Raw genomic sequence first — 16,221 nt, 5'->3', positions numbered from 1 at the left:
CCCAAACCCCCCGCACAGGTTACAGAGCATGCCTACACTCTCTAATAAAAATAAATGAGTGGAGATGAGCAAATTGATTACAAAATTTGAAAATTCAACCTGAATCTTTCAAATAACTCTGATTCTAACAAACCCAAATTTTGTGTGATTTGATTTAGGAAGAAAGAGAAGGAAGGAGGGATAGGGCTAATTTATATCAATAAATTATTTCAAGTGTAGAGGTTCCTATGTTTCATGTTTCCAAAAAAAAACTAAAAAATTACAAAAAATAATACATTTTAGTATCTGGTTTTAATTTGTAAAAATTTGATTAGGTTATTTATGAATATATCTTGCAAAGAGGTATCTCCCAAGGAAAGAGAACCATCTCGCTAGAGCCACCTTGTGAAAGTGGCTTCCTTTGAGTCAAATCCTGACTTTTTTAACAAACCTTGGAACGAGACAAGGCAGAATAGCCAAGCCAAAAATCCTTCCATAGATAGCTGTTTCAGCGTGCTTGCCCCTTATCAGTATGGAGTAGGATTCTGGATGACTGAGTGTGATGCCTTGGATTTAGGCAGGGTACTGGTTCTCCTCAAAAAGACTAACCGTGTATGGAGTACTTTTTGGAAGTGCACCAAGGTATGGAGACTTATAGGCAATGCTCCATGGGAAAACAATATGCAAATAGGTATCTCCCAAGAAAAGAAAACCATCTTGCTAGCGCCACCTTATTAGTCAAAATTGAACTTTTCAACAAGCCTTGGAACATGACAAGAGAGAATAGCCAAGCCAAATATCCATCCGTAGACAGGTGTCTCATGGAGTTTGCCCCTCATCAGTACGGAGTAGGATTCTAGCTGACTGAGTGAGCACTTCCAAGTCTCCATACAGGGCTATTCATCTTATGTAAGGTACTTAACCCTTTCAGGACCTTTTTTTTTTTTTTTTTTATTTCGTTTTCATTTTGCACTCCCTGCCTTTCCAGAGCCATAACTTTTTTATTTGTCTGTTCACATAGCCATATGAGGGCTTGTTTTTTGCAGGACAAGTTGTACTTTCCAACGCCACATATTGCATATGATTGTATGGGAAGCGGGAAAAAATTCCAAATGGGAACTTGCATTGAAGTCTATGATGATTTCACTACTTTCCTACGGAGCCCTATTACAGGCAAGGGCTCCATAGGAAATACTATGCAGCAGCCTTCTGTCATTCATAAAGACAGGGGCTGCTGCACACATTCTCTGGCTCCTCCGATCGGCACACGGAGGAGCAGGAGCACAACCGAATGCGCGCACTTTCAGCGCACTCAGATGCCGTGGTCAGGATTGACCACGGCATCTGAGGGGTTCATTGTCCGCGATTGGCATTACTGCCAGTTGCGGACATGAGCCGCGTGTGTCTGCTAAAAGAAGCAGGCGGTCACTCACGACTAGAGGGCAGGAGCGGGCACCATCTTTAAACACCCGCCCAGCGCCGTACATGTATGGTGCTGGGTGTGAAAGGGTTAAGCCAGTACCCCTCCTAAGATGAATACATCTTGTAAGAATTGTCCATAAGAAAGGAGATTGGCTCCGATACAGCTTCAAATCTGGATGCCTTCTACTGGACTCTACTGGATGATTGTGTCAGAGCATGCGCTCACCCAAGGATCCTCTAGTACTCTGGTGGGCCAGTCTGACTCTGCAGGAGAACTTCAAATGATCAATGAAATAATGTAATTACCTAATGTTCATCTCACAATTATGTTAATGTTCCAGATCGAGTCACCATGAAAGCAGGAGCTAATAATACTTCAATTTGTGACACATAATGGAATCTATCCAGCATAATGTCATCATATGACACATTACTTCATTAGTGGGTAGGTGGTGGGTCTACAGTAGCTTTGCACCATTGCCAAGGACTACCTGGGCCAGACAAAGAATAAATCAAGTAATATGAGAACAACAGGCATATACATCATCCCAGCAGTAGAAAAAAGTAAAATGGAGATTGTGCTTGGCAGATAGAGGCAAGCAGCAGCTGAAGTGATAGGGAGCCATATGTTTCATGCTGTAAATACTTCTACATTTTAGCTGACTGCTCGGGGAAGGAATTTACATATTAAAAGGTTGTTGACTTTCTCTGTCTTCAGCAGGATATTGGGGCAGATCTGTAAATGAATTCACTACAGTTTTCTGGTGGGAATACATTGAAAAATATGGCATTTGGACTGAACGTCCATATTTCCAAAGCCCCTGTGCTACTTTTTCTCAGCATTCGAGAGATTCCATTTGTTTTATACAGTGCCACATTCGTCAACTGGTATCTAAAGATGAACCTAATAATAATGATAATAATAACCTGATACTTTTTAGCCATGCTTTAGTAAGGTACATTACTCATGGGAAGCATAAAGAGGACTGAACAAACTTTGGCGTAGGTGACTATGGCACTGCTTGATATAAATAGTGTGGGATTAAAGCACAATTTTAGGTGTAGTTGCACATGAGAGTAATACTCAACCTGCCCAGTTCCAACACTGTGTCCTGAGGAATGCCAGCGTCTCACGCCAACAGATGCTATAGGTTGTTAGGCTTCTCCTACTCCCATTTTCCACTGCAGCCCTTCTGGATTAGGCCATGACTCTTACTATACAACAGCGTCAGGTTGCTAAGGCATTTGGAACCTGAAGACTTTGTAATTTCTGGTGACCTATTTAAAGGGGAATCATCATGCAATCCTTTGCCTGCTGATTGATGTTCAATCTTTGTCCTGGATCTCTTTCTTTGGACTGATCTTCCTGGTTCTGACCCTGATCCTGACCTCAGCCTTTTTCCTGGTTATTGCGCCTGCCTCACTGGGGATTGTTTGTTTAGTACCTGTTGTTCTGCTCCCGGCTCTGACTCTTGGCTTCATCCCTGACTACACTCCCACCTCATCTTCTGGCCAGTTGCATTTTGACCACTCTCCTTATAATAACAATTGGCTCCATTCCTGAATATGATACTATTACATCAAAGGTAAATATGTTGATATAGAGGCTGCATGGCTTCTTCTTTCCATGGCTGAGCCTTACTTCACCCCCTCCTCCCTCTTTCCCTCTCTCTGCCATTCACAGTATGATTAGCTTTTCACTTTCAAACACTGGAGCCAATATTCTGATGAACTGTGACTTTACTTTGTGCAAGGTCCTAGAAGGACTATAACAAAGCTCAATACCTTCATTCAGATGCCGGATCACTTTGGTACTTAATCAATCTCCTAGCGCTTAATACATACAAGTACTCTTTAAAGAGACCTGTCGCCTCTCCTGACATATCTGTTTTAGCAACTACTTGCATTACCCAAGAATCTATTCTTATGACTCTATGTTGTGCCATTCCTTTATTATTAATGCTGGAAGTTATGAATGAATTTCTAGCAATTTGCCATGAAGATCCAGTGTTACGAGTTGGGGTGGGGGATCCCTGCACAGGCTGATACTGGTAGCACTGACTGGATAGTGTCAGACTGTACATGGGCACACTCACAACTGGTGACACCCCTCTGGAACTTCATAGCAAGCTGCTAGAAATACATTCATAACTTCTAACAGGAATAATAAAGGAATGGTACATCATAGAGTCATAAGAATAGATGCTTCAGAATTAGTTACTACAAGTAGTTACTACAACAGACATGTCAGGAGAGGGGACAGGTCTCTTTATGGCTTAGTGAGAGTTTTTTTGGGTTTTTTTTTGCAGTCTGGTTCAATACAACATAAAGTCATGACTTGAACTGGCTGGACTTTTCTAATTTATTTATTTATTTTATGCACTTATATAGCGCTGACATATTCCACAGCCAGTTAGCATCAAGCTGTCCCTAATGGGGCTCACAATATAAGGTCCCTATCGGTATGTCTTTGGAGTGTGGGAGGAAACCCATGCAAACATGGGGAGAACATACAAACTCCATGCAGATGTTGTCGATGCTAATGATGTAGATACATGGATACAGAAATGCACAGACCCATCTTCCCCTCACACTGGTGCATTTTCCTTAAAGAGGACCTTTCATCGGTCCAAACATTGTAAGATATCTATCAGGCTGTGTAGAGCCCGCAATGTCCCCCGGTATTTTCGGTATTTCGTTTTTATCTCCTGCGATTGGACAGCGCAACAGCCTGGGAGAAGGAGACGCCCAGGAGAAAAAGGGCAGGCTCCTCCCAGTATAACCAAGTCAGCGAAAATACCGGGGGACATAGCGTGAGAACGGAGCGGTGCCCCGGAATAATAGTAAGTGCAGTGAGATCCCGGGGCACCGCTCTACACAGCCTGATAGATGTCTTACAATGTTTGGACCGATAAAACGTCCTCTTTAAACTCATGAGGTTCCTTTCAAGAGAAACAGCCTTGTGTTCCTTGTGATACAATTAGTATAATAGTTACAAATGATTCTGCTCATGCAGTTCCATGCCACCGCTCCCATTCTGTAACAGTACAGTATATCTATCCTAAATATCGCTTATTTCCACCCACTAATCCTCGGTGACGAGTGAATGCCACAAATTGGAATGATGCAGGGAGCTCAGAGGTTTAGAGAGGAAAATCTGTCGCAACCGTAAAATGTTATTGGAACAGATGTGTTTTGCCTTTGAAAAAGCATTCAGGCATAAGAAGATGTTATAGCAGCTGCTAAATGTAAATGCTGAAATCATGCCAAAATATGTTTTTTTTATCTCTCAATTTTTTAACGTTTATTCTAATACAAACCATAGTTGCCTTGACCAGGCGGTTGTGCTGCCTTTAGCAATATCGCCATACGTCTTGTCCATTGATACTCATGACCCATAGCTTTGGAATTGTCCAAATAACTTCTGTTCATGTATATTTAGAATGACTAAAAATGTATATTTTTGCGTAAGCTTAGAATTAGATGTAAGTGTTCATACGTCACACAGAAGAGAGTAATAGATATTGATATAGCAGGAGGCACCAGGTGGCAACTGTCAATATCCCAGGATTACAGATGGTACAACCGATTCTCCAGGTTCTAGATCTGCAGTGAATCACAGGGAGCTACATATTGGCAATGTGAATTAGAATTTAAAATGTTTTCTCTATGGAGGTGATAGGATCAACTTTCCAGGTTTGTTATATGGAGAAAATCAATATGATCTGCATTAATAACTGTGTATGTGAGAAAGAAAGGATTAATAGAGATTACATAGATCTGAGATACATAGATGTCAGATAGATAGATAGATAGATAGATAAATAGATGATAGATAGAGACTCTCCGCTCACATCCGGGATTTCACCTCTCTAGATGAGCAGAGAAAACTCCACATTCTACTGGGTAAAGAGGAGTCCATTGTGGAGATCGCTGCCCAATATGTCTCCACCTGCCACCAACTGAGAGGAAGATGAGATACCATGGACTGTTATGCCCCAATACTGCCCTACAACCCCATCCCTTTACTGCCCACTACATGTTGAGACACCATGGACTATTATACCCCTATACTGCCCCTTTAACCCAACATACACCCCTTTAATTCCCACATCAAACTCCCCTCCACAATACCTATTATTTCTTTTGCTTTGGCAAAGCTAAATGTTTGACTTGGACGTGCCAATAAAGCTTATTTGAATTTGATAGATATATAAATAGATAGATAGATAGATAGATAGATAGATAGATAGATAGATAGAAGAGATATATAGATAGATACGAGACATAGATAGATATGAGATTGAGAGATAAATAGATAGATAGATAGATATGAGCGATAGATAGATAGACATTAGATAGATAGATAGATAGATAGATAGATAGATAGATATGAGATCGATAGATAGATATGAGAGAGAGATAGATAAATAGAATAGATATATAGATAGATACGAGACATAGATAGATATGAGATAGATAGATAGATAGATAGATAGATATGAGATTGAGAGATAGATAGATATGAGACATAGATAGATACAAGAGATAGATAGACATGAGATAGATATTATCATCATTATAATTTTTTTTAATTATACATTTATTTGGAAGCACAATTAATTCCATGGCACTGTACATCAGGAGGGGGTTAGGATGGGTTCACATCATGTTTTTGACATCCAACATATACATTGGGAAAAGGATGCAAAAGCATAGCACACACTTTTGTATCCTGCAGAGTCCGGTAAAAAAAACGTATACGTTAACATATAAATTTTTTTTTTACAATAGAACTCTATGGTGACGGACGCCACTGTATGGCATCAGTCTGAGGCATCTGTTAACATATACATTTGTATACGTTAAACAGGTGGCAAAAACATGATATGAAGCCAGCCTAACATATACGGAATATAAAAAAATAATAATACAATAAATAAGAAACTAATAACAGACTGGTACACCACACCTGGCTGTGTGGGGGCAGTGTGATAAGCTATGGGACTCCAGCCCAACAGAAGTTTTCCATCTAGAGTTCTGCAAGTATCTTCTCCAAGTCCATCGCAGCACCTCGAACTCAGCATGTCGGGCAGAGCTAGGCAGATTTCCACTATGGCTGACTATCCAGCAGAGGGCGCTCTCATACTGGGCGCACATACAGAACAGCAACCCCAGCACTTACCACCATAAAGCCTCACCTGAGCCAGGGAGCCAAGGCCATACCATGCGCTCTGAAGCAAAGCACCAGCAGCCAGCCCAGCCAAGACCACCAACACAGCCTGACAAAAGCCCAAATAAAATAGACTATAGAAAGCTGCAAGGAAAGATACCTAGAGGAATGGAGGAGTGACATAAAGAACTCCTAGAAACTCACCATCTACCAAGCACTGCAGAGGGGGTACACAATGGCCCCTTATCTGGAGAGGCTACACCACCACAAGGACAGACAGACCCTAAGCCTGTACCGTCTGAGCGCCCACAGCCTGGAGACAGAGACAGGGCGGCACAGATAGACATGGAAGCCCCGGGAGGAGAGACTGTATAGACATTGTGACCAGGGGGCCCTGTAGGATGAGGCCCACTTTCTGCTACACTGCAGCAAATACTCACCTGTGAGAACTGCCCACTTCCAGAGACTCTCCTGCCCGCATCCCAGATTTCACCTTCACAGATGAGGAGAGGAAACAACCGTGCAAATAGCCGCACGATACGTCACTACCTGCCACCAACGGAGAGGAACATGATACCACATAGACTGTATACCCCTTTTACTGCCCCCTATACCCCATTCCCCTATGGACTATATATCCCAGCCCCCCATACTGTCCCTTATATCCTCCACACCCTTATGGACTGTAATACCCTAACCCCCTATACCCTTCCCTTTTTCCCACAACCGAATCCCCCCCTTGTCAATGCTTTGTTTTGATTTGGCATAGTTAAAGGGGTTATCCCATCATAATGATCACTGTTAAATCTGTTAATGATTTGACAGTGATCATTTTTGTAAATATACTTGATTAACAAATTCCCACCGTTTAGGATAAAATTCATCCCCACTTACCTTATTGTTAGTGACTCGGTCTCCCCTGGTTACGGCCACTGCTCTTCTCCAAAATCCCGATGGCCGCGCTTGCGCAGAAGACTCCTTCTTTTCTCCCGGCCGGGCCGCGACGGTGACTTCTTCCCGGACAGAATAGTACAGAGCTGTGAACTGCACACGCTGGCTCTGTACTATACTGGCCAGAAATAAGTCACCATGACGCATGCGCGGCGGTGTGCGCGTTCAGTCCAGCGCGTGGCCCGGCCTGGAGAAGACTTCAATCAAGATGAAGCCCGCCCCCAGCCAGAATCAAGAAAGTGAACGGCGCGGTGGCAGCAGGTAAGTATAAAAAGGCGAAGTGGGATAACCCCTTTAAATGTATTTGGTCCTGCCAATAAAGCTCTTGGAATTTGGAAAAAAATAATAATAATAATTTGGGTAGGTTTTCAGGTTACTTTTGAAGGTTTAGATGTTGGGGGAGAGTCTGATGTGCTGGGGTAGCGAGTTCCAGAGTGTGTGGGAACCATTCTTTCAACAAGTATTAATTTTCCCTGCAGCGCCTCTACAGGATAAATGAAGTATTACAATCCGTATTAAAAACAATGTTATGTATATGAAAAGCGAACATATTCTGGGTCCTCTAGGGTGCGAGCTGCTCTTTGCCCAGGCTCATAGTTGTCAATTCACTGGGAATTCACTATCACAGTGTTTGAAGATGGGTTTTCTATACAAGACACGTCATTTAAAGGGGTTGGCCTATCTTATACATTGGGGCATATCGCTAAGATAGGTGCCAGTCCCCAGAGTTGAAGGAGAGAGGATCGCGCATGCCCAGCCACCCTCCATTCATTCATTTCTATAGGACTGCCAAAAATTTCCGTCAGCCCCATAGAAGTGTATGGAGTGGTGGAGGGGCTTACATGGTGCGCTTCCCATTAATTTCTATGGGACTTCAGAAAATAGCCGAGCTTGGCAATTTTCAGCACTCCCACAGAAATGAATGGAGGCCGATTGTACATGCACGGTCCGCGCTCCTTCAGTTTGTGGGCTCTGTTCTAGAGATAATGTAGGTGCAGGTCCTGGTGGTGGGACCCACACCTATCAGATATTGGTGGCATATCCTAGCGATGCATGAGATGGAACAACCCCTTTAGGGATCATGCACACGACCGTATGTATTTCACGGTCCGCAAAACACAGATCCACAAAAAGAAACAGATGACATCCGTATCGCATCAGGTTTTTTTTGCGGACCCATTGTAACAATGCCTTTGCTTGTCCACAAAAAGGACAAGAATAGGACGTGTTCTATTTTTTTGCGGAACGGACATGCAGACATACGGAAATGGACTGCACACGGTTTCATTTGCGTTTTTTTTTTTGCGGTTCCATTAAAGTGAATGGTTCCGCATACGGACCTGTAAAAAACGGAACGGAAACGGAAAGAGAATACATTTGTGAGCATGAGCGCTTAATGTCATTTTAGAATCTATGCACAGAGGATGCAGTCAGGGGCGTAGCTATTGTGGAAGCAGGAGAAGCGGCTACTACGGGGCCCGAGCTCAGAAAGGGGCCCACCCAGAAGAAGGACTAAACAATGTTAGTATTATAAACTGGGTATGTGGTACAGTGGCTCACCAATTTAGCAATATGGAGTGAGGTGCTCTGTCATCGGCACACCCAGAGGCCGCGAGTTGAAAGAGAATGAGTATAGATGGGTATGACAGGCACGCTCTCATATGTTACTGCATGGAATAAATACAGAGACCATGATGGGGTTTAAAATTGTGTGTTTATTTGTATCTAAATATTAAAAGTTGTTTTATATAAAAACAGTTTTTATGAAAGCAATTTTTGGCAGATTTTGTTGGGGATGGGGAGTCTTCTTTCTTGAGTGGCTGTTCAGTTGGGATGTGTAAAGATGTGGTGTTTATTTGTGTTTATTTGTCGTAAAGGTTGGTTGGGGTGTAAGGTGTGTGGGTACTTGTGCCGGGCGCAGCCATAGCTTTCTATTGGGCATGCGCCGGATCTCGGAAGGTCGGGGACTGCAGAAGCCGCCCAGCTAAATGAATATTGATGAGCTGGGCGGCGCTTCAAAAACGGCAGTTGGGCTGAGGCTGGCTGGGCGCAAGTGGAGCTGAAAGCCGCCCCTTGGGCAGAAAGAACAGCGATTAGTTCAGGTTATAAAAAACATGAGTTTACTGTATACATAAGGTGGACAGGGGGGATACTTATATGTTTTTAATGCACATTAGAAGACCTGTGCATGGCATATATACAGCTAATTATGGTTATTGGGCCTGTCAGTGTCCCTTTAAGGTTTTTCGAAAGATAATTCGAAACGATTTCTAAAAATATAGATGTGGAAATTATATAAGAAGAAAAAAGGTGAAATTAGGAATAAATGTATATAAATGTATATACAATGTATGGTAAAGGAACTCGAGGGTCATATACATTTATTCCTATTTCCACCTTTTTTTCTTATATCATTTCCACATCCGTTTTTTTTTTTGAAATCATTCGAATTATCTTTCGAAAACCTTAAAACCAATCAGAAAGAACCAGAAAGAGGATAACCAATTGCGATTCTACACTCCAAAAGTGAAATCCCGCCCGAAACTTAGGGACCAATCGCAACCACCGCCAGGAGTGAAGTGTTGCCCCGCCCTGTCACGAGAGACGCCACACGCACACCCACAAGTTTTTTCCAACACATGGAACCACTTTTATGACTTTTTATGATTATCACAAGACTGCCATAGGAATTCCTCTACCAGGACAAATATCCTGAGGAAACATTGGAAGCCTAACCCCCTTTTTTTGTGTTATATGTTATATGCACATATCCTCACTAAAGTTCACACACCGCACCGAAGTTCTACCACACCTAATACCTAACCAAGAACCATCCGGCACAAGTACCCACACACCTTACACCCCAGCCAACCTTTACAACAAATAAACATCTTTACACATCCCAACTGTAACAGCCACTCAAGAAAGAAGACTCCCCATCCCCAACAACAAATCTGCCAAAAATTGCTTTCATAAAAACTGTTTTTATATAAAACAACTTTTAATATTTAGATGCAAATAAACACACAATTTTAAACCCCATCATTGTCTCTGTATTTATTCCATGCAGTAACGTATGAGAGTGTGCCTGTCATACCCATCTATACTCAGTATTATAAAATGACATTATATACAGTGACATGACATACGGTATACACGTGTAGAAAACAGACAGAGCGGCCGCCGGGCCTGGTCTGAGATAGCGATCTTGACTAGTCACAGGGGTGCGGGTTGCAGAGGAGGAGGGGGCTGCAAACAGGTTGCGTGTTCAAAAATTTGCTGTGGGGCTCAATCATTTCTAGTTACGCCACTGGATGCAGTGCTAAGTTTGTGATCGAACCACTGCTTTCACAGCACAGAGGTAGGATAAGGCAGAAAGTTCACAGGCGGGCCCATGCTTTGCAAAATCACTGTGAATTGAGCCACACGACAAACTCAGCTCTGCTGTATCTGTAAGGACTATTGCAAAAAAAAGACGTAAAATCTCTTTGAAAGAGGAAGCATTTGTGAAATGTCATGCCTAATGGGACGTCATTCAGCTTTAGCTTCGTTGATACCATTTCAGCTCAGTTCAATACTGTAATTCGGCCTTATCGGTGCGGCCAGAATTTTAGAATATCTCAAAATATTAGGTATTCTAAGAAAAAAAAAAGTAGGTATATCTAAGAATAGGCCAGAATGACATAGCAGACGGGGTTAAGACACTGAAAGCAATTGGTTGATATGTATAACAAATAAGGAAGCTGAGCTGGGGGATTCCCCCTGGAAGTTCCCAGACATTACTAGCACTCAGCATCTGCACAGGCCAGCACACTCGCTGCAACTGCACCGTCCAGACCTGCCCATTCCTGGATCCGTAACACTGTAACACCGGACAATAAGGTAAATGTCAAATGTTACATTTGAAATATTTGTATTAATTTGAGTACAACTTGGTATCTTTACATCTTCAGTTTTGCATTGCTGAGCTCACGACTGGGGTGGGGGGGGGCTGGAGCATTAATGTTTCCTTATCGGAGGCATTTATATAAAGAATTGTTCCTAAAAGTAATATTTTTTTAGATACTTTTGTACATTTTTTTTGCCTATTGGAACCAAAAGAGATAAAATTAAGACAAAACCACTACACTAAAATCAGGTATGGCTGAAAAATTGCAGTAAAAACGAATGTACGATTAGGAAATTATACATTTTATTAATTTTAACTTAATTTGACTACAGCTGCAAAGCTGACACGCGCATAGCAAAAAGCATTAACCCCTTAATGACCGCCCACTCTGTCAGTGTTTTGGACGGAGCGCTGCTCTACCAGTGAACTGTAACTAGCTTCTCCGCTTCTTAGGGCAGCCTTTTGCTCTACAGCCAGGATTGGGAGGTAGCGCCGATCCCAACCGTTAACCCTCTGATTGCCACCGTCTGTGACCACAGCATGATCCAATGGGGATTTCCACCAATCTTATTGGTCTAAGTCAGAGGTCAGCAACCTCCGGCACTCCAGCTGTGGTGAAACTACAACTCCCAGCATGCTCTCCATCGACTTCTATGGGCGTTCCAACAACAGCCAAGCATGTTTGTATGCTGGGAGTTGTAGTTTCACCACAGCTGGAGTGCCGAAGGTTGCTGATCCCTGGTCTAAGTGATCTGATCTAAGGCCGGGTAAGTCCTCTGCAGTCAGCCTTGGGGACCTAGAAAGGACCCCTGGACTGTAAGTTCAGTAGTCCCGATTGTCAGGGTGCACCAGTGTTGCCCTAACTGCAGCCTCCGCCATAAAGACACAGAGCATAATGTATTAGCATACAGGAGTATGTTAATACATGGTATAACATCCTTTTAAGACAGTAATTCCGTAATGGGATTATTAAAAAAAGTTATAAAAAAAATCTTGCAAAAAATAATTATAAATAAGCCATTATGTTTCATAAAACTATATTTTATTGTGCGTACTTATACTACACTTATTAGGTATCCGCACGAGCAACTCATGTAACGGGTTATTCCGTGTCAACTATGTACTTTGTAAACAATAAAATAAAAAACACAATGAAAAAATAGGTTTTTCTATATTTGCAATGCAAACAAAATGTACTATAAATTACGAAGTAATTATGTACCCACAAACAGCATGGCTGCTTAAACACGGAGAAGCAAAAAATAATAATATATGGTCAATTAGAGTTTAAAATAATGCCAGTGGCAAGGCAGTGTAATACGGCACCTCTAGACGTTTGCTGTAGCTCAGAAGATCTTCGATTTTTCAGGAGGTATGGAGAGGGTTTTTTTCTGGATTCTGCTCGAATATGACAGAAAAAAATGTTGCCATGTTCCACTGGATATCTTAGATATGGTTTCATACAGAGGCACCATATGGCGGCACAAAGAGTGCCTATGACTTCATAGTAATTAGCTGCCATAGAACTCTGTACCTAGGCTCTGTACATATAGCGGCTCCATGTACATGAGGCCTCAGGGTGGGTTCACATATGCGTTGTATATTCCATTAGTTATAACGGAATATAACGGAATTTAAGGACGGAATGCAAAACGGAAGCCTTTAGAGGCATTCTGTTTATGATGCGTCTAATAAAGTTCTGTGGGCACAAATAATGGTTCCATCTTGTTCCGTTATGTAAGACCGAAAGAAAAGTCCTGCCGACTGTTATAACGGAACAGTTAACGAAATATACAACACATATTTAGAACCCACCCATACACTGTTTTTACGGTTCACTGAGTAGTTTGTGAGTCTCCAATTTAATTGATAATTGTAAAAGAATAGATTTTGGGCCTGTGAAAAAAAAATCTAATTTTGCTGCCAATGTTTTACTCCTAAACAATTAAAGTATCATAAATATTATTATATAATAATAATAATAATGAAAATGTTATTATTACATTATTATAATAGTATATTATTATTAAGTCATAAAAAAGTTAGTAGTAGTGCAAATAGTGGTGGAAATATGGAGATATTAGTAGGAGGAGGAGGAGGAGGAGGAGGGTGGGTGGAATTAGTATTGCTCTCAGTATTATTTCTTTTTTTGTAGTTTCATTTCCATACATTTTAAATATATTGCATATAGATTTTACATTTTTATATGTACAAAGCTTCTCTGTCTGCTTTGTTTGTAGTGTTAAAGTGCTTTTTCTTATTGGATTTTTGAGAAATTGTTCATGATGTTTAGTTTACAGTTTATGCAACAGTTACGTAGAAACCGTATAAACATAGCAAGAAACAAATATAATGCAGAGGAAAATCACAAAAAGCATTCTATCTGTGCTGAAGTGGTCTGTAATAAGCCAGCCATAGCTTTCCTTCTATGTATTCCACGTGAATCTGCCGGACAAAAATGTCTCTTGTTTTATTTCATGTTGTATTATGGGGCTTTCCACACTTGCAGGGGACAGTAATGTGCCTCATGGAGTTACCATATAGAAATGCATGGAGTGTCTACGGCACAGGCAGGGGTGCACCACCAATGAGGCCAGGTGAGGCGGCAAGAAAGGGGCAGCGGAAAGGCCATGGGCAATGAGCGCTTTCATTGTGGCAAAGAGTATATGTTAAGAAAATGCCATGGGGGGGCCGTTTTGGCAGCAGAAAGGCTAGGTGCACCCCTGGGCACAGGCCTGTACAGATCCGTGTACCGCCATTCAGGATCCATGCAGACAGCAATGTGTACAAGGCCTAATTGGGCGTCATGTATATAATTCTTTATTATAATACTATATAATACTATACTAATATGAAATATTAATTATTATATAATGAGAATAATATATATATATATATATATATATATAATACATAAATATATAATGCTATAATACTATAATAAAAAATGTAACACAGGGCCATCGCTATAGGAAGTGTGGAGGCATTAGCTGCACCTGGGTCCTAGTCAGGGCCGGGTTTAGACAAAATGTGACCCTGGGCAAAATCAAAAGTGGGGCCCCAAATCTTGTAATAATGTACTAACAACACAGTAACATTCTGTCGATTCCGGTGCTCCCTCACAGATTTACACCCCGTAAAGCTCCTCACACAGTTCTTTACCCTCATGGCCCCAGAATATGCCACATGCCCCCTCCCCTCACAGCAATGAGTTCCCCTTACTCACGGCATCTGAAAGCGTTAAAAACCGGAAGCGAGGGATTCCTCTTCAGGTGCGCTTTCTCCCAGAGGAGATCAGGGAAAACACCCTGTTCTAAAAATGAGTAGCAGCCTGTACTAGACTTCCAGGCTCATTGTTAGTATATCCAAGTTCAGGCCACTAGATGGCAGCACTGAGCTGTGATAAAGTGATTTCTATACAGAATAATGGAGCAATTTACATCTGATGTAACAAAAAGAAAAAAAAAATGTTTAAAAAGTTTTGAAAATATAAGAAACGATAAAAATTAAAATCACCCCCATTCCCCAACATAAAAAGAAACAAAAAAATAGAATTATAGGCATGGCCGCATGCAAAAGCGCCCATACTTTAAAAATATTTTTAAAAAGTTAGCCTATATGGTGAATGGTATAACAGTAAACAAATTTAAAAAAGGCAGTTTTGAGATTTTTTTATCACTTTATCTCAAGAAAATTGAATAAAAATTGATCAAGTCAAACACAACCCAAATGGTATTGTCAAAACTACAGATCGTCTCGCAAAAAATGATCCCCCACACATCTCCGTGGACATAACTATAAAAAGTTATGACGGTCAGAATATTGCGATGAAAAATATTTTTTTTACAAAGTGAGTGAATAAAGCAAGACTGTAAGCTATGGTAGTTACACCCCTGCGATCAGTTATTGTGAGCCAAAACCAGGTGCGGGTCAAAAACACAGAACATGAGGAAATCTTTTCCATTATATCTTATCTCTATGTAGGCTAACAATAACTGATGGAAATAACTGACCAAATAACTGATGTGTGAACTGGGCCTTACAGACCTCCTAGCTTCCCGGTACCTATCTGTAATACCAGTGTCACAGAGGTAGCAGAGGGGACTTTGGGAACCCTCAGGGATAAGGCTCAGGAGCTGCTGTGCCCCCTCGTCCCATAACAGCTATTTGAAAACTAGATTCCAATTTGAAAAAAAATTCGGACTCGGGGCCGGTTCTAGGGTTGCCACCTTTTCTTCAAGCCAAACCCAAACACTTTAGCACCTCGCTGCACTTTTTTGGTAAAGTATGTATCATAAATATCAGGAAGGCGGGTGGCAGATCATGACCCATCGCCTGGCTTTCCTGCTTTCCCGTTAAGACGGCATTCAAGTGAAAGAACACCGGCTTCAGAGGCAACTTATCTTCCTGACCAATCAAGAAGAGGGGCGGCGAGTCATAATTTCAATCCGTTTCGTGATTGGCTAGGAAGCCGGATTCACTTTTTTGTAGGCAGCGTACCTTCCTGACCAATCAGGAGGCCGGGATGCGAGTCATGACATACTGCCCAGCTTGCTGATTGGTTACGATGCCTAGCAACACATGAAGCAGGCTTCCTAGCCAATCAGGAAGCAAGGAGGCGGATGATAACCCACCTCCCGGCTTCCTGATTGGAAAGGAAGTCGGCTGTATGCTCCCTTGGCGCTGCCAGTCAGAGGGACATCTCCCTCCGACCGAAAGTTCCAATATCGGGGAAGGTATCGGAGCATTTGGGCGAGTACACACACCCTGCTCCAGCTGATTCCGGTACGGCCGCGTCACTTCCGGG

At 41.9% G+C, this 16,221-nt stretch overlaps 1 protein-coding gene across 5 annotated transcripts in view; it reads left to right on the top strand.

The window, feature by feature from the left end:
* Positions 1–11,153: 11,153 nt before the first annotated feature.
* Positions 11,154–16,221, top strand: part of TANK (TRAF family member associated NFKB activator) — an 85,537-nt gene continuing 80,469 nt past the window's right edge. For all 5 annotated transcript variants that reach the window (XM_044304181.1, XM_044304186.1, XM_044304182.1 and 2 more), the window contains exon 1: positions 11,154–11,407. The gene's annotated coding sequence lies outside the window, so the exon portion shown is untranslated. The remainder of the gene's footprint in view (positions 11,408–16,221) is intronic.

The sequence above is a fragment of the Bufo gargarizans genome, chromosome 8, assembly GCF_014858855.1.
Source record: "Bufo gargarizans isolate SCDJY-AF-19 chromosome 8, ASM1485885v1, whole genome shotgun sequence".
In the NCBI taxonomy this organism is placed as follows: domain Eukaryota; kingdom Metazoa; phylum Chordata; class Amphibia; order Anura; family Bufonidae; genus Bufo; species Bufo gargarizans.
This window is presented reverse-complemented; position numbering and strand designations above follow the sequence as displayed.